Below are 25764 nucleotides of genomic sequence, written 5' to 3'. Positions count from 1 at the left end.
CTGTACTTTTCTGTTTGCTCTCACTGTTGATTGCAAATTTAAGAATGCTGCTTTGGCTTTTCACTGACTAAATCTGCAAGAATGTTAAATTTGTTCAGCAAGACTGAAAGCTGTCAGATGAAAGGGGGAATATTTTCATGTCTCTGGATTTCATGTTCTAGCAGACAGTTGAAAAGCATTGTATTTCCTACTTCACTTCCTTTTAGTAAATTGTTACCACTGTTGAGACTCAATGAGGAAAGGAAATTCAGATTTAAAAAAGCTGAAGAATGAAATGTACTTCAGGAGTAACATGTGCTAAGCCCTGGACTGTGTTCTCTGTGCAGGGCTACGTGCAACAACTTCGTTTTGTGTTCGGTGCAAAATTCTAGTAAGAGACAAAAGTGCTTGTCCTTTCCTCTCCCTCTCCCTCTCCCTCTCCCTCTCCCTCTCCCTCTCCCTCTCCCTCTCCCTCTCCCTCTCCCTCTCCCTCTCCCTCTCCCTCTCCCTCTCCCTCTCCCTCTCCCTCTCCCTCTCCCTCTCCCTCTCCCTCTCCCTCTCCCTCTCCCTCTCCCTCTCCCTCTCCCTCTCCCTCTCCCTCTCCCTCTCCCTCCTCTCCCTCTCCCTCTCCCTTTTCTTTTCTTTTCTTTTCTTTTCTTTTCTTTTCTTTTCTTTTCTTTTCTTTTCTTTTCTTTTCTTTTCTTTTCTTTTCTTTTCTTTTCTTTTCTTTTCTTTTCTTTTCTTTTCTTTTCTTTTCTTTTCTTTTCTTTTCTTTTCTTTTCTTTTCTTTTCTTTTCTTTCTTCTTTTATTTTCAGATCTGTAACAGTTGTTGGGGGACCACCTTGAAAGTATGGTACTCCCAAGAAATTTAGTTCTGAGGAGCTTGGCAACATCAGAATTTTTATGATGGCTTCTATTTAGTAACACAGATTTGTGATCTCCAGGGTATGTATTGTGTCAGTTTTGAGAATCTAAATTTTGGATGCAGGTATTATTTCATGTTAGAGTTAGGTTTACGACTTTTTGTGGCCTTACTTTAATAAAACATACTTACTGGTGTTTGGTGGGAAGCTTGGAGGCAATAGTCAAGTGATAACAGCTACTTGTCCTAACTATGCTTTTGAGTTGGTGGTTAGTTGTCTGCATCTTCTTCATTCCTTCCCATAACGTTACAGTCATATTCAAGATCCTTGAGTTCATGCAAAGAGCAAAACAGCAGTAGGGTAAGAATATAGGCAGAATGCACTTGTACCTTAGAAACAATGACTGTGCATCCCATGGATTCTGGTTTGGATCAATGAAGGCACACATTTCTTACAAAACCACAGTTTATGAGATGGAAAAAAATCCCCTTTTAATGGTCATTAGATATGAGGTCTATATAGAACACATTTTCTTATAACTTTTCTCATTTGGTTTCAGATGCAACTCACGCTGGATTTTTTCACACATCAATTTTGCTTATTTCAATAAAGGTGAAAGCTGTGTGACCTTCACTGACATTCGTTGCTGCAGAGAGGGCCTCTTCTGTTCAGTGGACTTTGATGTAAAGAGATTTCTTCACATGCTTTGATATCTAAGTTTACAGTTTTGACACAGTGCATAAATACTGAGCACTATAATACTGCAAATATCCATAGTGTTTCAGATTAAAGAAGTATAGAAGCTGACAATGACTTGCTACCTTCAGATTGTAATTGGTAATAGGCAGAGTCAGAGGAAGAGCAGTGTGTGCAAAACAGGGCGAAAAAATGCTGGAAGTTTCTGCTTTTAGCACTCACTGGATTTGGAGACAACAGGTCATGCGGATCCCCGGTTTTGTTTAATGTAGTAGCAGGTGAGGTTGTTTTATTTCCTTCTTAATGGTATATTGCACATCAAAGCAGAGGTGGTATGTGGCCTATGATTCAGAGTATTTTTCAGACTTTCTCTTGATAAGTGAAGGGATTACATGAAAGTAATTTATATAAAGGAATTTGACTTAGATTTTATTAGAGCTCCTGCTGTCAAGTCTTATTACAGATGATGTGGCAAGATGAGATCCCAACTTCTGTTTGGCTATATCGTGGCCTGTGTCTTAAAAATAGAAAATTATCTCATGCACTTTGGAAAGTGAAAGAAAATAAATAGCAACTCTATAGAAAAAATTCTCTGCAAGCTACCTGAAAAGACTGGTAACTGTAATGTTCTCAGGATTTTAGTAATGGGTCCTATTAGATTCATCACTTTTTATTTTTTTTCCCCTTCAAAGTGTAAACATAAAATGCATACAGCATACTTTATTGATAAAGTAACCAGAAGGAAATAAAGCCAAGTAAATCACACAGATGGATGCAGTCTATTTCCAGAAATAATGTGTTCTCTCCCACATACTCAGACTCAAGATAATGATTTCAGGTCCAGTATGGCACAAGTTTTTAGAGTTGCTGGTATGCTGTGACATACCATTGTTTTTTTTCCAGATACCTATGGGTCCCCTCAAAACTTCTGTAAATCAGTATGGTGGATGACAAGCATGCCACCACCAATGTAGGGCAGGTCTTCAGAGAGTTTCACTGAAATTCAATGAAACTGTGCTGGTTTACTTCAGCAGAGTCAGGCCCCCAGCTCCTCTCTACAAACCCTGGTTATCTTTCTGAGGTCGCTATTAGTCACCTAATGTCTAAAAGGGTTCGAGGTCCTGTCCTCAGCCTCACCTCATCGTTATCTCAGTAGCTCACCTCACCATTCCTGCAGTGCTGGGCTGCCAGGTGCCCTGGCACAGTCTGAAGGTTCGGGGTTATATAAAGTTGGGTTATTTATACCATTTCTGACTAATCCTCATGCTGTTAACCTGAACTCCTCTTTGATCTTGTTCAGCAGGTGTCACAAGTTTCTGGCTTGACTCATACAGTTTTCCATGTACTACCTTTGGTTTTAGCTTTAAGAACAGTAATCTTTATTCTTCCATATAAGTGATCTATGCTTCCATTGTGGTTTCTGGAGTTTAATTGCAAATTATTCCCTTTTCACTACTCTTTGTTTTTATTTAGAGTAATTGTATTATTACTGAGCCTGCCTTAAGAGTGTTATTTAATATATTCTCAATATTTTGTGCATGTTTGTGTGAAGACAGAGAGAAAAATTCCCTTGCAATTTGTAATCGGAAACTTTAAAGTAGCTATAGATTGTGATTTAAGTGCTTTTGCTTTTATGCTGTTAGACTTTTACATAGTTTATGTAAGTCATTATTACCTTGAGATTTGGCTACAAGTTGGATTGCTTGAGCTTGTCTTCAATAAAATTCAGCAATGCAAAATACTGTTGCCATTTTCTTGTGGTAAAATAAATTAGAGGTGACTATTTTGTGTATTGAAATGTGGGTGAAGAGGAACTGTTTTTCCTTACCGGTAAATTATTTTCAGTTGTCAGATTTCAAAGCCCCAAGTAAGAATATCATATGGATCATCTCTTTGCTTACATTCCCAGCTGCCTTTCAGATCCACTCTGGCAGAATTTCGCATGCTAGATTCTATAAATTGCATGTTTTGAAGTAATTTGAAATGAAGATTTTTAGGGAAGGTTGGGTTGTTTTGTTTTGTTGTTTATGTGGTTTGTTATTGTTTTTTCAGAAGCATGCAGAACTGGATTCTTTCCAGTCTTTCTGAAATTAGAGTTTTACTGTTGATGTCAATAGAGCAATATTTGGCCAGTGCTGAACAGTTTGAAAATCCCACTGCTAGTTACTAAAAGCAAAATCATTGGCATTCCTTAATCTCTTCAGGTGGCAGGGCATGTTTGGTTCAGCCAAGTAATTTGGATTGTCCACACTGCAACTGTAGATAATGTAATTTCATACTTACATCACGAAGCCAAGAGGAAAAATTAATTTATTATCCTGTAGGTACTGAAAGAAATATAAAATACACAGGTGTAGTTGTAGACTGCCTTTTAAGAAACCTTAGTTTGTGCCCTACATATGATCAAATAGAGGCATTGCATGATATAAGCAGTCCTGCAGGTATCACTTATTTTAGTAAACAGGAGCTTGATTTGAGGAAATCATTTGGGGTTTTTTACTCATTATGCCGTTGTGGGTTTTGTGGTTTGGGGTGGTTTGTTTGTTTGTTTTTAATAAGAACTAGACAGTTCATACTCATAATCTCTAACATACCACAGGGCAAACCTATAAATAAAGCATTCAATGAAGGAAGGAGCTTTAGGAAAAGATGAATTTCACATAGAGAATGGTATGGAAGACTTGATCCAGAATACAAGGTCGGTCTCAGATGGTTGTATGTATGTTTTAGTGTCATTGTGGTATCATCACTGGGGTAAAAGAAAATCCTATTTAAGCAATATGTAATTAAATGTAATTAAAAAGCAGATGGACATGGAATTAAAATAATGACACAAATCTGCTTAAAAAATGGTAGCTTGAGGGAGCACCATAAGATGACAGAAAGAGAAGGAAAATAGTCATCACATACAGGGGTGTTGTAATTCCAATTTTATTTTTAAACTGGAAAACTACTGAAAATTTTATGTAAGATTTTTGGCATGGACTGAAGAGAAGTGTAGATATGGCTGTGTGAAGGCTTCTGAGGACTGAAAACAGAAAGTGAAGATGCAGTGATTTGTGTTTCACACATTGTTCAGGAACTTTGAGAGCTGGTTTTAGTTGTTCTGGTTTGGAATAATTCAATAACCACCACAAGTTGAATGTTACATATTGTGGTAAGTCTATTTCTTCAGTCCCCTAAAAGCATTAACTGAGGGTACAAAAAAAATCAAAGTCCCATGCTAGAGAGATGTTAAATATTGTTTGTGACAACATAAGCTCAGTAGTCTGTTCCACCAACAAAGTATTGGTGTATGAGGAATTATAAAGTCAAACTTGACATGAGAATTAGTTGGTGATCAAAACTTATCCAGAGCTGATATAAAATTGTCAAGAACAGACCAAAATACAGAACAAAATGTAGACATTTTGTAAAATTCAATATATCTAGTCAGCATTGAAGTTAAACTAATATTTCTTCTTGTTTGATAGATTTTGTATCAAAACCAGAAACATTTCACACACTTCTCATATTTCTGATCTATAATTTAGCAAGAAGTAGGATATTCAATACAAGTCATTGGTTATTAGTGTCTGTATGTGGATAGTTTCGGAGTCTGAAATATATTTTGTTCACAATCACAGTCTACTAAAAAGATGTCTAAAACACAAGCCATGTGATCAAGTATGTTACATAATGACTCAGTAATGTTGCTCTAAAAGCTCGCTTATCTTTTTAACCTTGCATAATTTTTCCCCAATAAATTTCATGCAGCTTGTCCAGAGAAAGAATTGTTCATTCAGGTAATTGCTGTTGATTGAGCTGAAAAAAAACGCCAAGGGTAATATCACCTCTCCTTGTTAGAAAAGCAGTGCTCAGATTCACTGAGAATGTCTTTGAGTTTTCAAGTGCAGTTGGTTTCAGTGACTGACTGCACGGTTTCTGTCCCCATCTAATGGGAACCAGAACTGGTTGGGATCCTGGACTGTGGCTCTTGGTGCCTTATTCAGTTTTTAGCTCTGCTGAACACAATGCTGGGGGTTGAGTTAGGTAATGGAAATGGATGAGGCCTCATTATAGTTTGCACAGCTGTGCAAATGTGCTCTCAGACATTTGTAGGGCAAGAGGAGGGTACAGTTCCCTCAGGAGTTCATTTTCTGTTTTCTCCCTGGAGCTGCAAATCTACAAATGAGCCCAAGGGGATGTGATGGGTGCAGTGTACAAAAGTCCGCTGTAATTTATACAGAATCAACCCTTGTTGCGGTAGCAGAGAGTAACATGGTAAATAAGCCTAAAGGGAACACCATAAAATTGTATTTAGGTTTGTTGCAGCATGCAAGCTAACCTGGTTAGACCTAATTTTGGTATGGATTTTGTTCCATGGACCCTGGATATATCCTAAAGTACCTGTTTCTCTATAGTGTTGGGCATCCAGCAGCCATAGAAGATATACAGCATTAATGTTTTTTTTAACAATAATAATTTTGATTTCTGCAAGTGTTTTAAATAGCTGGAATTGTGTGGAAAGCAATAGGAACAAACATGTCTCCTTACAATCGTTCTTCTATAAATAACAGATTTTACTGTATTGAGAAAAGTAGTTACTTGTCTTATTCAATATCTCATCATATCCATTGTATAACAGCCAAACACCCTGGCTACGCAAGGACAAACGGTCATTTTGTTTAAAGGTGTAGTTGGGCCCAACTTGTTCAGGTCACCTTAATTGTTAGGTTCCCTGCATAGGGTAACAGAGCTTCTTTTTACCAAGCGAGAGCTTATAGCAGGTTCACAGCAAGACGAAAGAAGCTTCCATAAGTCCCAGAAATAAAAGAATTCTTGTGAAGTGTCATATGCAGGTTTTTGAAGCATAATGAATTGTAACAAAAAGGCTTTTTGTCTTGTGAAGGAAATGTTAGTGTATCAAATCAAGGATATTTTGTATAATGCAGAAACCTTGCCTTGTTCAAGTTGCAACATTTGAAGTGGGTTGGCTTGAAAGGAGGAAAAGCTGAAACAGAACAAGTGGCAACATGCTGGATCATACTGCTGGAAAGCAAAACCACTGCATTGTATCATCAACCAAGGGGAAAAACTACTCTATTATAAAACTTCTTTTTGAAACCGAGGATCCATTTTTTTTTCAGTTTTGAAAAATCTCATACTTACACAAAGCAAGGAGACAAGGGAAGAAAATTATCCAGAGGGTTGCACAGAGATCTCCATGAGGCTGTGTAGGACCTGAACCCACCATTGCAAACAAGCAAGGGTTAATAATCAGCACTGAAGTTATGTGGAGTTGGTAGGATGGCACTGGAGAAAAGACTAGTGGCTTTCTCCTCTTTGTTTTGTAGCTCAAAGAAACTGATAGCTGAGACATTTGCTAAATAGTTGCTAGTAATAGCCATATCAATCTCATTTTAGAATTACTGCAGATCTATGTCAGAGCCTGGTGATTCTTTTATTACGGAGACAAGAAGCCCATGCACTGTTCCGTACTCACCTAATCTCTCAGCATACTGGGAAAATGCATACAGGTACGTTTTGTTCTCAGAATAATTTTTAAAGAGGTTTTGAAATCACTAGGCTATAATTTTTCACCACTGGTACTTGAGACTGTGCTGTCCTAGCTTCTTACTTATTCTTTTCTTTGTGTACAACAACATTTAGCAAGGAAATTGAAAGAACACCACTGAGTTTTCCTTCTTGTTCCAGCATGAGTGTGGGGAACCTAATGCCGCTATACGGTAACACTTAGGATAAATTTCAGCTGATATTGAAACACTGAGAAACAAAAGTAACTGAATGCAAGGTGTCAAAAATCATACCTGCAAGGCCTTTTTTCGCTAGAAAACAGGTCAATTCATGCTATTTTTGAGGATGCTTGTGACCTTCCTGGTAATGATCTTATTGTCTTGGCAATATTCAAATTACAATTCTGTTTTAAAAATAACACCTGGGTACATTTGCTGTTAGAATGCCTAGATGGAGGACAAAAATCTCACTGAATGCTTAATTGAATGAATCATGCCTGATCCGCATTTGTGTTCCTGGGGATTGATTTTTCTGCCTCAGCAGCTCTGCCGGCTGCATACAAACTCAGGGTACCAGAAGCAGTTTTCAATAAGCACGTCCGTTCAGTTAAGCTGCCTAAACTTCTTGTACCTTTTCCACGTTCCTAATATAGATTGGCAGCACTTGTGAATGGTATCAGGTTGTCAGCACTAGAGAAAAGAACCGTTCCTTTTGTTCCCAGAACTAGTACAGTGTGAGCTTTCTCATCTGGCAGCACAGTATGAAGAGGGGGGGAAAAGTTCCCTTTATCTAAAGCAAGAGCCATAAAGGATGACTGATTTTACAACTCAGCACGAGACTTAACAGAGTTGCTGCTGAATCCTATGGATACCAATTTAGACTGGAAATCTCTTTTTTTTTTTTTTTTTTTTTTTTTTTTTCAGAAGGACAGTGCACTGTAACAAAAACCCTTCAGCCACAGAGTACCACAGATCAATACACAGTGTCCATGTTGCTTGGTTATATGTAGATAATCCTTGACCCTGTGCTCCATAGAGAAGGTAGCAACACCATGTGTATCTTCATGCAGTCATGTGCCTCTTTATAAACTGAGCAACCTAATGTATATATTTATTAAAAGTATGGAAACTAATGTATCCCACAGTACAACTGGAGTACCTTATTGAACCATTAAAGAGTAATTAATTTATACTCATATCTTCACATTAATAATGTAATCAAGATCAGAGTGGCTGAACAGGTATGTTCTGAAGTTGTTGCTATTACAGCAATCAAATTCCACAAGCCTGTTATCAAGGTTTCTTTGTCTTGCCTAGAAACATTTCAGCCATGCATATTATCACATTGCAAAACCTTGATACTTTGCCATTCAACAAAATGTCTTATTCTCTCAATGAAAAAAATGAATAAACAAACAAAACCCTCCAACCAAAACAACAAACAAACCTATTTCTGCTTCCGATATGCCGGCTAGAAAAAGCTCTGTCCTAAAAGTGCCCCAAACAACTGGGTGATCATAGCACCCAGGAAGCACCACACCTGTGAAGTGGGTGTTTGTTTGCAGATGTGGTGATTTCAGCACACTGGACATGCTCTTCCATTGGAGATCTTGAAAGCTTCTGGTTATAGTTCTGAATACAGTCTGGCTTGGACAAAAATCACATTGAGCACCAGTTTGAAGAGGGAGTGGTTTTTGCAAATGCTGCTGCTGAGATAATTAATCTAATTCTGGTCTAAACCATTGCTTGTCCCAGTAAGGAAATGGGTTTCCTGCAACTCCTCACATGAAACAATTTCTTTGTGTAGCTTCTCCTTCACTGCCAAGCAATCCCCTGTGCCCGCCATCTCCTTTCCTAGAGCTGTCTCTGGGGTGTCTCCCCCAGTACTAGCCTTTTAACATGATGCTTCACCTTCAGCACCATCTTCTCCAGCAAGACTCCAGCAGAGAAGGGAAGGTGACTAGTAGATTTGGTTAAATTATCTTCCCTTCAAAACCCTTGTGCTTCATGCCTCTGCCAGGTCTTCTTCCTGCTACTCACCTTCATCCCTCCTCTTCACCCAGTCAGACGGGGAATCCACAATCCTGCTGCTCAAGGTACACAACACTTTGGAAATAACTAGTGTACTACAGACCTGTACATATTTTTTAAAACGTGGACCTATGCACTTTTTACAAGCCAGTTATAAATTGTTTCATTGTTTCCTGATTCAGTTGTGTATTTTTTACACAGGCTCACTCAGCAAAGGAATGTTTCTATTTAAATCTCTTGCCAAGGTGAAGTGAAAACCTGGCTTGCAAAATCACTTCTATTCACATTAGAAAATGCTTTTTGCTGTTACTTGTGGGCTTTGGATCAGAAATGCTCTGTGTTATATGTGTTTCCCACTGACTGCTGTGTAATTAGGCCCTGATATTTTGGTGGAAGAACGCTCCCCAGGCTGCTGCCGGAGCAGCGTGCTCCCTGGGGCACCTGCACAAAGCTGCCTGATAAGATGGCTCTAATCTGCACCTGCAGGAATGTGGTGTAGATCAGCAGCAAGTCACCAGTACACCAGCTCCACTATATCCCCAGTTAAGCTGTAACCAATATATAAATGGGGGGGGGGAAGCCAACTTGTTTGTTTGTTTGTTTGTTTGTTTGTTTTGTTTTTGTAACAAGCAGTGCATAGAGTTAGAGAGCCTTAGATCTGTGGTTTTTTAAAAATTTCAGTGGCTTTCAAAAACTAGGATTTTGTTCAGATACTGCAATGGTAGAAAAAGTTTGTGAATCAAAATCCAGGCAATCTTACAATTACTAGATTTTTTTTTCTCTGTAACCTGCAATTCTTCTCATAGGTAAGACCAAATTAATAGCTCCCCCTTTTTAAAATCTAGAAAGCAATTATAACCGTTCTTTCAAAAGTCATGTATTTTTTCTAGCACTTTCTTTTGAATATGTGTTGTAATTTCTTGTCATATATTAACACTTAAGTTATCAACTAAGATCCAAGTAACATTTTGCTGAACTCTGCATATGCTTGTTTGTGGTCAGGCAGTCTTTATTTTGGTAAGCTATTCAAATTAAAAATACCAATAGGAGGACAGAAGTACTTTTCTTACCCACATACAGGTCACTCCGGAATCATGTGGATCACTAGTTTGGGCAACAGGATTCAGTGGGACTGAGTGACTGTCTGTCCTAACTGTTGCTCTGCACTCTGTTACCGTGGATCTCCACCAAACATCACAGGTGACAGACCAGCACCTAGATGTGTAATTGGTATCCATGGCTCCGTTCATTTAGACAACTGACCGATCAAGACAGATTTTCCTAGGAAGACTAGATTAATTTCTTGAGGTTATTTTTCACTGATATCCAATATACCTTTAGCTGAACAGTTAGCAAGAAATTGCAACAGAGTAAGAGCCAGAATGGGCCCAGCTGGCTCTGTTAGCCGGTTGTGTGCCATGTCATGCTCCTTTCTTTTCAGCCCCGCAGCACTAAAGAATATGCAGAACAGACTGAAACGTTGTCTTGTCACAGCAAAAACCTATACATAGGAGTCTTTCTAAAATCACAGCCTATAAATGGCTTTTCCCCCCTCCAATATCTTAAAAACAGATAAGCTCTAACTGAATAGTTTTCATATTACCTGCTCCTGCTCTCCAAAGAGACAAACAGCAGAGCACTGGGGCACTGTCACTGTGAACAGGCCATATCTCTCAGTGACTTGAAGAGCTTTACTTACTAAAGATGTTTTCCTGACTCAAGTCCAGACCTGTGATAATGCAGTCCCTTTTACAGCCACTCTTACTCTGATATCTGAGTGGTTTTGGAGTCTTGAATGTGTTTATCTCTGCTGTGATAGAGCAAGGCTGCACACAATTTGCACAGTTAAACAGAAAAGCTGTGGCAGCGGGGAATCAGACTGAAATCTCGGAAATTACAGACTACCAAAACATTCCTCACCTTGTTAATGTTTTACTAATGGGATGAATGCATTTTTGCCTTTTTGTTTGTTTGGTTTTGTTTTGCTTACATTCCCAGGTGTCTTGGTCTATCACACTTTTTCTGACAATGTGTAGACTTAAAATCACATTTCGAGTTAAATCCCTGGCCATTTTAGTATCATTTGATGCATTTTGCAATGATTTAATTGTTGCCCTTTCACATGAGGTGAAGGAAGACAACAGAACATGTTGTTTTCAAAATGTTATTCCCCAGATTTCACAAGAGCCAGCCTCTGACCCAGGCTGCGTCTCCACCTTGGCAGGATGCACTCTTGCGTGGGGGAACCTATAAAGGAGCCCCACTGTGACATGATCTTGAGATCACCACCACTGTCATCTCAGAACATCCAGCTCTGGGTAAATTATAGCTTCACAAACCTTCCGCCTGGCTTATACATCACTGCTGCAACAATGAGTTCACAGTGATATTGGCAGCAGAGGAGATGGCCATAAATGTGACAGTGTATTTGCGCTGCATGCCCTTAATTGTGGCACCAGTTCCCAACAGGGATGCCGTCAAGAGTTCTGGGGTTATTTTAAAAAGGTTAATGAGGGAAGGGAGACTCCAGCATTGCAACTGCACTTCAGAGTAACCCCTATCAGATTACTCATAGTTCTCCTCTTACTGGGCATGTGGGGGTGTAGTTGAAGTGTTTCTCCAAGACAAGCTATGTCCTGCTGCATTATTCATGGATATAGACCAGCTTACTTTATCCTGAAAGGCATGTAGGAGGAAAACTCAGTTCAATTTGTTCACAGCACGACAGTACCATCATTTCTAAGACAGCCAGTGTGGCTGCTGATTTAGTGGGGAAACTGTGCTGTGCACAGGGCTGTGCTCCTGCCAAGTCACTCACACAAGTGTCAGCAGGGCAATGCTTCTGTGCTCTTCGTTTCTGAGAGAGGTGAAATTAAAAACCAAACCAAACCAAACCAAACAAGCCTTTAAGTGTGAGCCTGTCTTTAAGAACATAGTGGGACAGCGAAGAGTTAGGTACCAACCACTTTAACTTCTTTAACTTCTTTAACTTAACTTCTGACATGTGAGCAGTTTGAGTCTGCTGTCTTTTAGACGTATTTATAGTGCACATCCCTGTAAAATTCAGCTTCCTTCAGTCTTGTTGTCTTTTTGAGAAACTCAAAGGTGGGAAATTCAAGGGTAGATCCATCTCAGAGCTCTGGCTGATTCATGTCCAGCCCTGAGATGGGATCCATTTACAGACCACTACTGCAGCTTGCTTTATTTGAGTCCTCTCTGGAAGGTGGTCCCAGGTGAAGGAGTATAAAAGACCAGCTAGAGACAAAGACAGTCTAAAATGCAAAAGCTCTGGAAAGACATTTCTACAGATTTCCTCTCCTGAGCCTATGGGATCTTGGCTGGAAGAGCCCATTGAGGAAGGGAGGATACATGCAGCAGGTATGGTCTCTGTCAGGATGACTATTAACAATCTTTGCTTTGTTAGGCATAAAAAAAAAAGTCTGTCTTTTAATCTACTTGCTATGCTTTACTTGCTTTGTTTACTTCTTTGCACTTTGTTTTCTCAGTTTGGGCAGAGGAATAAATTTCTCCTTTTTCATTCATATTATTAGTGATAGCATCCCCAGACATCCGTCTTTAAAATGTGATTTAGTCATTTAAAAATAAGTGGTTTTAAAATGAAATGGAAATTATTCATACCTATTTTTGTTTTGATTAGAGTTCAAATATTAGATAAAGTTGGACTAAATAATACCCTTTAGACAATGAAGCCCCTGCAAATATCTCTTTATATTATATACTGTTACCCAAAGACTCGGTGATGTGGCAATCAGTAGATACATATTCTATATCCACTTTCCCTATAGTTAAATAAACTCATAAAGCAAATATTCCATTAGCTCCTGACTATCAATCTGAATGTAATAATGGGGCTGTTTAAAGCCAGATAGGCTTCCCCACCCCCCTCATTCTATTAAAATATTTACATTGTAATAACTCAGTAGGGGTTTTTTTTGTTTTTCTTTTTTTGTCTTTTTTTACTAAATGGAAGGTCTGTAAGTGGGTGAAAGTATTTAAAAGGAGGGCGAAACTGAAGAGACATGACATGTTATTGAATTAAGGGCCTTAGAAGGTGAGGGCTGTGCAGTCATAAATTCCAGGAATGCGGATGTGACTCTCTGAATGTGTATATGAAGTTGACAGAGTTTGACAGCTACCATCTGTGAACAATAATGTATAGAGAAGCAGGGCTACATGATGCAGGCTGGAATGTACGTATCAGGCTCTGAGGACTATAAAACAATCTACTACTCATTATCAGGGACTGTGGTCATGATTAGCTGCAGGGGTTGGAATGAAACTTGGAAATTATGAGAACAAAGCTCCCCTTGTTAAAGCAAAGTAATTAGTTTAATACATACGAGGAGAAAATAGGCAGGAGACATCCTTTTTTTTTTTTTTTCTTTTTTTTTTTTTTTTTCTTTTCCCCCTTTTATTAAGTGTTTACCATCCAGGCCCTGCTCAGGAACACTAAAAACTGCACAGTGAAAATGTATGGACTGTTACTTCTTTCTGCATCACTTGAAATATGAGAAAATAGCTATTTTGTATTCATGCCCTTACTATTCTGGGGCTTTCCTTGACTCTACAGTCTTTGCAGCAGAGAATGACAGAGACGTAATTATGTGATAACTGTGCTTATGCTGCCTTGGTTGATCAAAGCTTATTTCTTGTAGTCTGTACTCTTCTATGTTCTGTCAGAGTGTAGAATTTTGGCAAAAATATAGATTTGAGCCACAGCATCTTGTAAGCAAAATTTCTATTTCAAAAAGGGTGTCTTTGCTGTTTTCTCAGTCCTGCATATTCCAAACAAATCTGTGTTTTCCCACAGGTTAATATTTTTTTCTTGGTAAACACCATCACATACAGTGCAGCTGGAGCCACAGAGAAATACTGTGAATTCTCATTTAAGGTTGCTCAAATACACTATCTGATGAGAGAGAGAACAAGCTTATTGCTGAGCATAAATTGGCATGGGTCAGTCATACTTAAAATTGTGTTTGTACAAGCTGGGAATCTATCTGAGAACATCAGGGAAATTATCAGATAAGAAACAGACAGCATACTGTCTACATAATGCATATCTCAATGCCCACAATAATATGTATTCTCATTCTTTTCCTCCAAGCATTTGCTTTTCTTACAAAAATGACATCAATCCCAGTCTCCACACATTAGTCAATAGTGAACTCCGACAGCAGTTTTAGTTCCAACAAGGTGCCCAGATTCCTAGGAAGGGCATTTGACTTTGAAAAACATCCAGCAAAACCAACACATAGAAAGAGAGAAGCAGCAGGAAGTCTATTAAGCAAGAAAGATACCATCCATCCTCTTTTAATTGAAAGAGAAAGGTTAAGGTTGGTTTAAAAAGAATGTGTGAGCAGACAAGAAAAGTACAGTAAGCAGTTCCTGTGATAGATGGTGTATATTTAGTCATTTCTGCCTGTGGTGGGGGTGGTGGGGCTGGACTATGTGACCAAGTTGAGTCCTTTTTACTGCCGTTGTCAAAGCAAAAGATGAGGACATTTCTCAAGTGGAAAGGCAGAATGATTTTTCATTATCTGCTTTAGAAAAACATACACCAGTGAGGTTATTAATGGAATGCCATTAATATACATGTGTTGCACCCATGTAAAGTGACTGACACAGACTCGACGTAAAGGTGTGCCTGTCACAGCCATGGACATGCTCCTTATCTGTTGAATAAACTAACTTACCCTGAGTTTGGGGTTGGCACATTTCTAGTATCCGGGTTAGCTTTGTATGTTTTTTCTGCATTGAGATGACTGCAGGCTAAACACGCCATTGCAATGGCAGACAGCTGGAACAAGTGGGATAAAGTAAGGTGCTCTTCTCTTGTGTTCCTCATCTTGACTGGCAATTTGACTTACACCAGTCAATGCATACATAGCCTTACTATATCAGGATCTTTTCCTGAGTACCGTGTTTTCAACTAAATAAAGTAGAAAAAGATCAGTTTCTTTAACATTTTCCTCCACATTTTTTTACTTTTCTTTGGACAAGCTGTATCTCAGATATGGAAGAAAGGTGTGTAGGTTAGATATTTTTATGGAAACAGTTTATTTTTCACTGGCAAAAAAACATTTTTTCCATCTAGCTCTAATTAGCAATATATAAAAGTGCATTTCCTGAAGGAAATTGATATGCAGACGACTCAGGTATTGGTGTGGAAAGAGGCAAGCAGTGTAATAATTCAGTGTCGTAGTGAGTTGATAGTTGATAGTGATAAATGTGGGCTGGATCTTGTATAATTGCCAGGTGAGTGGTAGCCACTGGACACAGCAAACTGCTGCTTCTGGTACTACTGGTGTGCCATTTTGTGCCTTGTTTTCTTGTCCAGAGCCTGTTCAGGGGCCTGTTAACACAAATTAGTGGCATCCACCTCATTCCTCCCCTTGCACTAGGCTCCCCTATTGCTTTGCCCTATTTATACAGCACCTGCCACAGTGCAAATAATAGTCTTAATGATGATTGTTTAAAAGTAAGTTAAACAATAAGCAGGAGACATTAACCAGACCTTCTCATCACCCCCTACTAGGATGGATTTGAGACAGTCTAAAGACAGTTTCATTGAGCATTTCTCCTCTTGTTGTATCGGATCATTCCCCAAATAATTTGGTATTCAGACATCACCCATAGAGACATAAGCTGCCAAATATCCAATAATAAGTACTAGTCAGGAACTTAGATGTGTCTTTGTGTTCTGAAAACTTTCCTCCCTGACGATCTTTCTTAACAGGTCCTGTTCTCTTGGTATCACAGTTAAAATGGACATGATATGCAAAAGGAACCTCCTGCTGATTGCCTGTGATACTGTTTGATGTTGCATGCAATTGGTTTTGTTCCCAGTCTGTTCAGATCTGTTGGGTGAGGGTGAGCTCCATTAATTAGGCACTGTTATAATTTGCATCTACTGCCTGTAAGAAAGACAACATGCCTACAAACACAAGATGGACTGACACAGACTGGAGCACAAACCATCAGCCCAAATACAAACTGCCCTGGGGCTCTACACAGATGTCATAGACACATGCTGGTGTGGAAAGCTCTTGCTATTTGCTGTGTTTTTCATGCTATCGTTATCTGTAATAGCAAGATAAAAGCTTGTTGAGGTTTACCATGCTTTTTGTGTCCTTTATTTTGTTGTGTAGACATTTCCAAAGGTATTAACGCTTTTAAGACAACCATTTTCTAAGCCTGCCTGTCTAATGCAGATAACCTACTGCATTCCTTCAAAGCAGTAAAGAAAACGGTAGCAGTTTTGAAATCGTCTGTAATTTTCCTCCTAGAATTTTGTAACTATGCTATTTTACCTCTCTCTTTCATATGTGGGCAGTTTCTGTGGCTTTAGGATCATACGTCTCTAAAAAGCCTTTCTTTATATGCTTTAAATCTTCAGTATTACATCAAAGATAGTAGAGCAGCTACCAAACATTTTAATACCAAGTTACAAGTATTTATTGTCTTTAACAGCATTTGTTGCTCTCCCCATCCCAACGAGCCATTACAGTAGTGGGACTGCGCAGTCTTACCTTGTTCTCTACTTTTACTTGCTCATTTTAAAATCTGCTGTCAGCTGAGAATTTGTCTTACTAGTTTGCCCAGCTCCTAGTTCCCCTTTACATTCAAGAAAAGTGATTTACCAGCTTATAAACACAGTAAGAATTACTACAAATAATGAGCCTAACCTAAAAAGATGGTAATGTCACAGGGGTTTGTGGCTACTTCATGCCCCACAAGTTCAACCTCAACAGGTTCCAGAGTTAGCACATTAATTTGTGTAATGTGGTTTTGAGACATTGTTGGGTTGTTGGGCTTGTTAACCTGCTTTATTGCTTTTGATTAAGTAGTAAGTTTCTGGAGATATTTTCAAAATGTACAACATTGGTCCAACTCAGCTGGGTGATAAAATTTTCATTTATTTTCACTATTCCATGATTTTCTTTGACTCTGTATTTTCATGACACTAAGCTGTAGATTTTAGAGGACAAAAGTTTGTTCTGAAAGATCAGCTGCCTTATTGTTGCCCACCCTTGCAAAAAGTTTGCATTTAGTTTTACTGAAGAGTACTATTTCTTTCCACTGAACACAGCTTGTAAAAACGTTCTTATGACTGTTCAATATCTGATACAAACCTTAAGCTTTGTGGAGGATTCTAATACGCTGAGTATGTATTGATGTTTGGAAATAAGTACAAACACCTTTTATTCTGTATAACTTTCATACTGTTTAGCTGAATTATTTTTAAGATGGCCTTTCTCAGGTTTCAGGTACAAGGCAGACCTTACAGTACAAGTGTTGTGGTTCCTATGGGCTTAACGTCTAGATGCATCCCTGGCTACCCAGAAAATGAGTTCAAGAGTAAAACCTGATGCTGTCCTTTTAATGAGAAATCTGATAATGAAGAACGATGGACTAAGAAGATGGGCTAGATGAGCATTAGACATCTCTGGCAGGCAGGCCAGCATTAGTAGCAAGCCTGGGGTGCAGGACACATGCAGGTACATTGCCCTGTCCCCATATCATGGCTACTGGCTCCCTGCTTATCAATTAAGAAATAATTGACCTTGACCTGCATTCCCCCTCCAAGCATTTCAGAGACCTGGATCTCTGTCAGTCCCTGTCCCCTGCTGTTTCCAAAAGCAGAGCCAGCAGGGGGAAGAAAATGAACACCACAAAATGCATGAACTTGACCATGACCTTAAAAAATCCACCAACCCTCCACAAACTGGTTATTGTCAGGCTGCCCCGCTGCTGAGTTGGCAATTTTTGAGCCCCAGTTGAGAACACTGCAGAGCTTACCTGTGACTGTAATAGTCAGAGAACAGGGCAGGTCTATGAAACTGTCTGGTTTTCAGGCTGCCCTGTTTCACTTAACACAAGAGGGCTCCAGGGGAGGTCTGAACAGTTGCACAGTGCGTATGACTCGTAATAATAATAATAAAGGTTGACCTGGGCTTGTTTCCAATCTGTGCTCTAATGAGAGATAGCGGGTTACATTCACCAACAGGATAACAGCCCCTAACTTTCCAGCTAGAATTGTTAATGAATCATTGGTTTGCCTCTGCTTAGATGGGATATGACATTCCAGCAACAGTCATTGGCTTGGTTTACTCAAAAAATGGTTTATTTTTCAAGAGGGAGGTCTGTTCTTGTTAATTATTCTCACAGCTGGGATGGAAGTATATAGCACTTAAGCTCCTCTTGCAATTTAGCGTAGGCAAATGCCAATAATGGTGAAGCAGCTTTGGATTTAACACCTCTGTATTTCATAAAATAACAGGTACAGTTGTTTCTTTTCCTCCCTGCCCTGAATATTTAGTGCTGTAAAGGACTGAAAAAAATATGTAAGCTCTTCTGAAAGGAGACTGGATCCAAAGCCTCCTTCCTTCAACTGGATGCCCATATTAGTAGATGACATAGAGAGGTGCTCTCTTGCTTGCCCTCTCACGCTCTCTGACACTTGTTTCTTTTCTGTCCTGTCTCTCTGCTTTGAGAACAGAGGCAGGGAATGCCCTGTCTCCATAGAAGAAGCAGTTTAGTGGCTGGAGGAGAGTCCTGGAAGTGGCAAGGTATGGCTTTGAATCAATTCATGCAGAGGAGAGCACTGACTGTAGGTCTACTGCTTTCTAGATGAGAACTTCAACCTCCAGGCAGTTATGGGTGATCATAGGCAGACTCCATCGCTCTGTCCTCTAAAGTGAAAAACATTAGCTGAACAGCTGCACCCAAAGAAATAACCTATGTCTCTGAGCATCACTATACCTGAGTGTCTTAGTAAACCTTGGCCTAAAGAACTTCACAGCACTTGTGTTTTCGCAACCAAGATCATCATGAAACCCTACATCCTTTTGGACACAACAAGTGGTCTGGCTGGAAATAAAAGCATCGTCCTTCCTACTGACTCTGGCTGATAGCAAAGTCCCTGTGAAGCTCTGTGGGCCAGAAAAAGTCCTGTGGAGCTCCTCCTGAAGCTGCTTTGGCCATGTCCCAGAAGAGGAGCACCACTGACAATAGGGCAGGCAGAGCCTCCAGGCTTTTTACCTCATTCTCGTTGATGGTTGGCTCTGCCATCTTGCCAAGCTGATTGAACTTAAACCCTGCTAGGGAGTCATGAGACTTCAGTACCACAAAGCTCCCATAACTTTCATCCTTTGCCAATGCAATCTGGCTTTGCTTGCATTCCAAAAGCACCTGCACATTTTTTCGCAAGCCACTATTTTATTTACAATGCATCGCACCTTGATAATTTTTTCATCCACCCGCCTCAAAGCCCTTGATGATGATGGGAAACATTATTGCCTCATTCCAGAGATGGGGAAAATGAGGAACCAGTCAATTTAGATTGCTTTTGATGTAATTCAGAACTGGAAGTAATACCGCATTACAGCAAACAGCTAGGTGAATATTTCAGTATTTATGGTCTATTGGAGAGGCCTAACTACATGTTTTATAGCTAGGTGAACAGCAGAGCATGTTTTAGAAATGCACACTCTGTGGCCACAATTCATATACCCCCAAAAAAACCTATCAGTGGACTTGGAGAATGGGAAAGGAGAAGAGAGGGAAAGGGAAATGGGAAAGAAGCTTCTTGAATCATGTATAAAGTGCTTGCTTGATTTTCCTGCAATTAAGAAATCAGCAACATGTACTTTTTTATTATTATTAATATTATTTTGTGTGCAGCATGCTTCTTCTTGGTAAAGCTGGCTGACTACTGGGGACTCCAAAAAGCAAGTATGTAGAAAGGCATTAGTGGGAGGCCAAAGAAACTTCCCAGAGTCATGGGGCTGCTCCAAGAGCTCATATGGTCCTTGTATCAGTGGTCTTGTTTGGGGTTACTTGCAGACCCCACTAATCTTACTCTGGCTCTCTCAAAAAAACAGTATGTATCACAAAAACATAACATTCTAGTACTTGATACAGCACATATTGCTTCCACTTGTTTCCTTGAAAGATATTGTATATCTTTACCTGCAGCTTGTCTTCTCCATGGGCTGAAGTATATCTGAGCAGGGAGGACCTTGCCTTAGCTGTGACTACAGCGTGTGACAGTTGAGTCTGCTCTGTCTTCCCAAAGGGCTGCAAGGCAGGACAAGTCAGCCGAATTTGGCAGGCAAACAAAAGCCGTTTGGCAACTGTAAGAAAAACAACAGCTCCATGGTTTGGAAGCTGTTGCTGGATCTCACAGTGAATCAGAGCGTGTCCCTTACTGCTTCACAGCAGCTCTGCTCCCGAGAGAACAGCCTTGCAGCAAGGCCAAAAACAAGCCTCGTACTGTATGGATTTTCATCTTGTAATAACAGCTTCATTTTCTAGACATGAAGTATATGTCCTCCAGTAATATGTGACGAAATGTAAATTGCATGTGTTCTGTATCCAGCCATGTTGCCCGTGCTGGCAGCCTCTCCCTGGGAGTGTCAACAGCCCCGTACACCCACAATGCTTATGTTTTCTCATACATCCCCCAACCAAGACAAGCCTGAAGTCACAAATTTCACCTACAAGCCACCGGCAGTTCCTTGCATGATGACAGACCTTTATGGCAATTAGCCAGAGGAAAATATGTGAAAAGATGTTGAGAGGAAGAAAAAGCCTTGTGAGAGTGAACAGACTGGCTTGTCCTGAGAGCCAGGGCTTCCTGACCTCAGACCCAGGACACTTCATCCCTCACACAGCACCTCCACTGCGTGCCAGTGCCCATGCCACCAGTGAGACCATGAGCTGGTGTGCACCCAAACGTGGAACTGGCGCTGATCTCCTCTCGGCAGCTCTGGAGCAGCAGCCAGTGGCTGTCTCGGGCGTCCTGTCAGCACAGGCTGGGGATGGGGGAGGCTCTGGCTTCCTGCCCAGCGAGCGCTGAGACGCAAGGGTGGCCTGGCATGGAAGCCTGCAGGAATGCCGCCAATGTGGGAGCTGTGCTTTTGGCTCAGGGCATCAAAGGACAGCTTGAGGCATGGGGTCGAGGTGGGCAGAGAAGTGCGAGGACTGGATTAGGTGTGTGAGTTTCTCTGGGGTAGCAAGGTGGTGGGGTGGGAAGGCATGGGAGTTTGGTTGGGCTTGGCTTGGTGTTAGGGTGGGTGACGTAAGGATAGAGTGAAGCAACTGGGACATGCTTTGTCCTGAAGGTGTGACCAGAGGCAGGCTTGTGGTGACTGCTGTTCAAGGTGTTGGCTGCTACTTTACATCTTGGTACCTACTGCTGTGAGTGGTGACACTCAAGTCATCTTCAGGCACCTTGGATCTAGGAGGACACTCACCTCCTGCAGTCCCTGAGACAAGGCCACCAAGCTCCAGAAACCCCAGTGATTTCAGTGAGTATCAGATCTGGCTGTGCACTGAGGTTGAACTGAGCAAAGAGAAAGGTTTCTCACCTCTCCTGCTCTCCCCGTTCCACCTCCAGCTGCCCATATGCCTCTCTGCTTACAGCAACAGCTACTCTGTTTTCTGAGGCAGATGAATCACGTCTGCATTTCCTTCTGCTGCTTTGACCGCAGGAGTCGGTGGTCACCAGCGTAGCGGGAGGTGGGGCTGGCAGCGGGGCTCGACTCCCAGCGCCCCTGCTGACTGACAAAGCTCTGAGGGTGCAACAGTTGAAGCAACTTCCTGCAGAGCACAGCAGTATGGCATCATTTAAGAAACCTACACGTTATGAACTGCAAAATATTACAGGATGAACATGTTCTTCCCAAACCCCTCAGTTTCCAGAGTACTACCACAAGGCTCTGTGTCCAGCCTGCCCACACTGTCTGTCTCTTTCCCCATCCCAAGTGCCAGCTGTGATTCACTTCCTTTGCAGAATTTGTCCTCCATTCTTTACTTCTTGCATGCTTCTTTTCTCATATTTGAAGAATTTTTCCCTGAAAACACAACTGGGCACTTTTTCAAACCCTAGTGGAACTACAAGCCTGAAGCACAGACCAAGACTCACATAATTTGCCTTTATATTTTATTTTAAACAATAAGAAAATATAAATAAAATATCCCTGCTTAGTAATACTTTGCCAGCTAAAGGACAGTCTGTCCTAGTGTTAGGAAAAACTGTAAGCTAAATTGGCATAGATGAGCTGCTGTACAGCTTCCAGAGAATTTTGGGAAAATAAAAGTTTATTTCTGTAAACACAATCTCTTATAATAACTCTGAACAAAGGTTTCTACTTCTGCAAATGATTTACTGGTCAAAGAAAGTGGGACATTCATTAATAAATGTAAATACTGGTTTAGAAAATACAGTATGAGTACAGTTAGAGAAAATTATGCTCTATTGTAGTCTCAGCCAATTGTTTTTTGGTTTTGGTTTGTTTGTTTGTTTGTATGTTTGTTTTTCTCAGAATATTTTTACTGAGCACTGACTTTTTTTTTCCCCAGGAGTTTCTATCTCAGAGTTAATTATAACTTTAAGAACTGTCCCAAATCAGTAATAATGTAGTTGCACTCCTTGTTGAACAGAGAGGAGAATGAATTGCAACTTCAGTTCTTTCATAGCTGATTCATACACTAAAAGAGAATGAATCTTTTCTATACAACTGCCTTCTGGTATTTTGAAAGAATACATATTTTGAAACAGCTGAGATTGCAGTTGCTGCTTAGATACAAGTGAAAAACATTCTAGTTACGTGGTAATGTTTAATTCATGGCTGCATGTAATATTAATGCAAAATACTTCTCCTTCTCAGTTAGAAATCCTGTTATCAGTTTGTGATGTTTCAGCTATTACAGGTGCCAAGATGTGAGAGAATGTGTGATTCTAAGCAGTGAGTCAGCTGCTGTCTACATCTACACCTAAGTAGTATGGCCAGAAAAACACCTCATTTGACTGGTTTTCCTAATTATTTTTGTGCAAAGCCAATTCCCTCTCATGCCTATGGCAATTCGGGAGAGATTCTGACAATAATTACCAGGCAAAATCACTATTGTTTGTAGTTAGATCTGCAGATACAGTGATTCTTTGTCTAGAATGCAGTAAATACCTAATACATATTACATTTCAACATTGTCTAATTTTCCAGTAGTTGATTGTAGTTGGAACTGCTCTTAAGCTTGACTTGTTACACAATTTTTTCTATATGCTCTTAGCAAGCATGTATTTTGCTTTATAGCTAGTTTAATGCTCATTCTTAGTACTCATTTCAGCAATTTGAAATCATATCTTGAGTTACAAGTCAGTCTTGCTCAGAATGCTTTTTCAAATGAAAAGAAAAAGATCTGTTTTACAAATGTAACTGTGAAAAAGCATACATTTTCCCAGACTTTCTAGATACCTCTTTTTTTGCACAACTTCAGACTATGGGAATGCATTTTGTAATGAATAGTTCTATTCCTATACCATCAAAATTAATGTAAACTTTGCTACTAATATCAACAGAGGTGGAACCAAAGCTGTAGCAAAACACATACTGCATCAGTAATACAGTAGCATATAATGCAGCGTTTGTTTACACACTTTAATCAAAAAAAGGTAGTACTTTGCATTCAAATGCCATTTAATCTTAAATTTAAAGTGCAGCGCATTTCAAGTTGACTTTTGATAGAGGCTGTAGCTCCAGTCCTCCCTTTGCCAGTTAATATAGGAAGGCAGAGACGTCCTAAGGTCAGAGGGAGCTCCCTTGTACATCTCCACAAACATGCTGCCCCAGTGTGCAGCCAGGAGAGGGACCTTTCTCCATGGAAGTACTTTAAGCACAGGTTTTCTTTCACACCTTCATCCATGTCTGACAAGCATTAGTAGCGATGGGCTTTGTTTTGGAATGGGTGAACAGAAACTTCCTCTCAGGATGTAGTTTAAACCTGGTTTGAATTACAAATGATTTCTAGGCAGCTGGATAAAACTCACCCAGAGCTATGGTGCATCAGTGCATGAGGCATTCAGGCACCACCTGTCCCAGGGTCTTACCCCTACAGCTTCTAGCTAGAAGCTAGAAAATTAGTTGTTCTCTGTTAGTATTTTCCTTTCTCATTTGGTGGAGATTCTATATGAATTACAGAATTCTGTAAAGAATTCTGTAAAAAAACATAACTAATGGATTCATATGCTGAGACTTTGTTTGTTTGTTTTTGAGAATTCAGTGAGACTGTGTCAAAGGTGACTTGTAGGTCAGCCACAGAAACCCATCTCCAGGATATTTCAGGCAAATTAGAGTACTTGTTTTCAAAGTTCCTGCATATTTTAGGGAAAAGGGAAAAGTGCTCTGGTGTAGCATAAGAAACAAATGGAAATATTTTCTCTCTAATTGGAATTGATGCTTTCCTTTTATTCCTATTAATAAGATGCAGTTGAATACATGGTGGCAGCAGTGTCCCCTTCGACTTTGCAAGCAGTGCAATGACCCTGGAGGCTGCTGGCTGAGGGGGCCCTGACAGGGGTGAAGACCAGAGGCTGGTGGGACAGGCCCCCATTTCCTTCCTGGCCTGGGGACCCATTCCAACCATACCACGTCGCAGCACTGCAGGTAGCACAGGGCAAATAACTCTGGGCTCCGAGCAAGAAAGCAAATATAAAAATGACCATGAAAATCGCCCAACCAGTTAGAACTGGTTCCAGCCAGGAACACAAGTCCTACCTTGAAATACTTAAATCCCATTTGGACGGCATAGATTTACATTCCAGATGAAGAATTAATGGCTTTCACACAATATCCTCAGCAGAGATGCCCCAGCATACCAACCCCTGCGTTTTTAGCAGATGGAATTTGTAATTCCTCCAGGAGCTGCATTCTTCTAAGTGTTACTTCTATTTTGGGACTGACTACTTGCTTTATTTAGAAAAAAAACCTGTGCTCTTGTCAAACCATAGAGACTATATGAGTCATCTATACAATAATACTAAATCAGCCTTCTCTGTTATGGTACAGTTCATCATAATCACAAAGGGATTTATAGAAAACAAACATAGTTGACAAAGTCTGCTCTTAAGCTTCCTGTGTTTAATCCGCGTGCGTTTAGCCCGCTGAACAGTGTATTGTTGAAAAATGGATTGTTATTAAAATGTTGGGTGTTGCAGTAGCTCCGAAGTCTCATTTTTTTTGCTAATAAAATGAATGTCATTCCTCTGACAATTTTGGCTGCTCATGTATAGTCATCTGCCCACATAATAATTGTGTGAATGCTAATGAATACCCTGAAACTTTGATGAATAATTTTTTAAGGCTGCCTCATAGGCAGCAGTGATTGCTTATCTAAATGTCTTAAATACATCCTTCACAAAGTATCACCAATAGACTCTAGTCTCAGACAAAACAGACTATAGAAAACTTATGGTATAGAGACACAGTGAAGCAACACGTAACCAGCTTCTTGTACCCTGCATATCTATGTAACTTCGTAGTAGTGTTTCCCAAGTGGGAATAATTTCCTTCCCAACCTGCCCCATTACCTTTTTCTTTGTTCATCTAGTTTGGATTATTGTCAAAATGATTTGGAACACCAGGTTTCTTATGGAAATCTCTATCGTTTCAGGGTTTTTTTTAAAAACTGTTACTTACAAATTGTTCACAATAATTACATTTTTAAAACACTACCGAAAGGCAGTGGGAGCAGAGTGCCTAATTCCTTTAGACATTTAAGGTCTGCAAGACCCACTCAGAAGGCAAACCCTCTGACAAGCTGCTCCCTGTTCTAAGATGCTCTCCTTTCTTCTATGATCCCTCTTGTGAGAGCT

Source organism: Streptopelia decaocto (assembly GCF_964273445.1).
Source record: "Streptopelia decaocto genome assembly, chromosome: 4".
Lineage (NCBI taxonomy): Eukaryota > Metazoa > Chordata > Aves > Columbiformes > Columbidae > Streptopelia > Streptopelia decaocto.
This window is presented reverse-complemented; position numbering follows the sequence as displayed.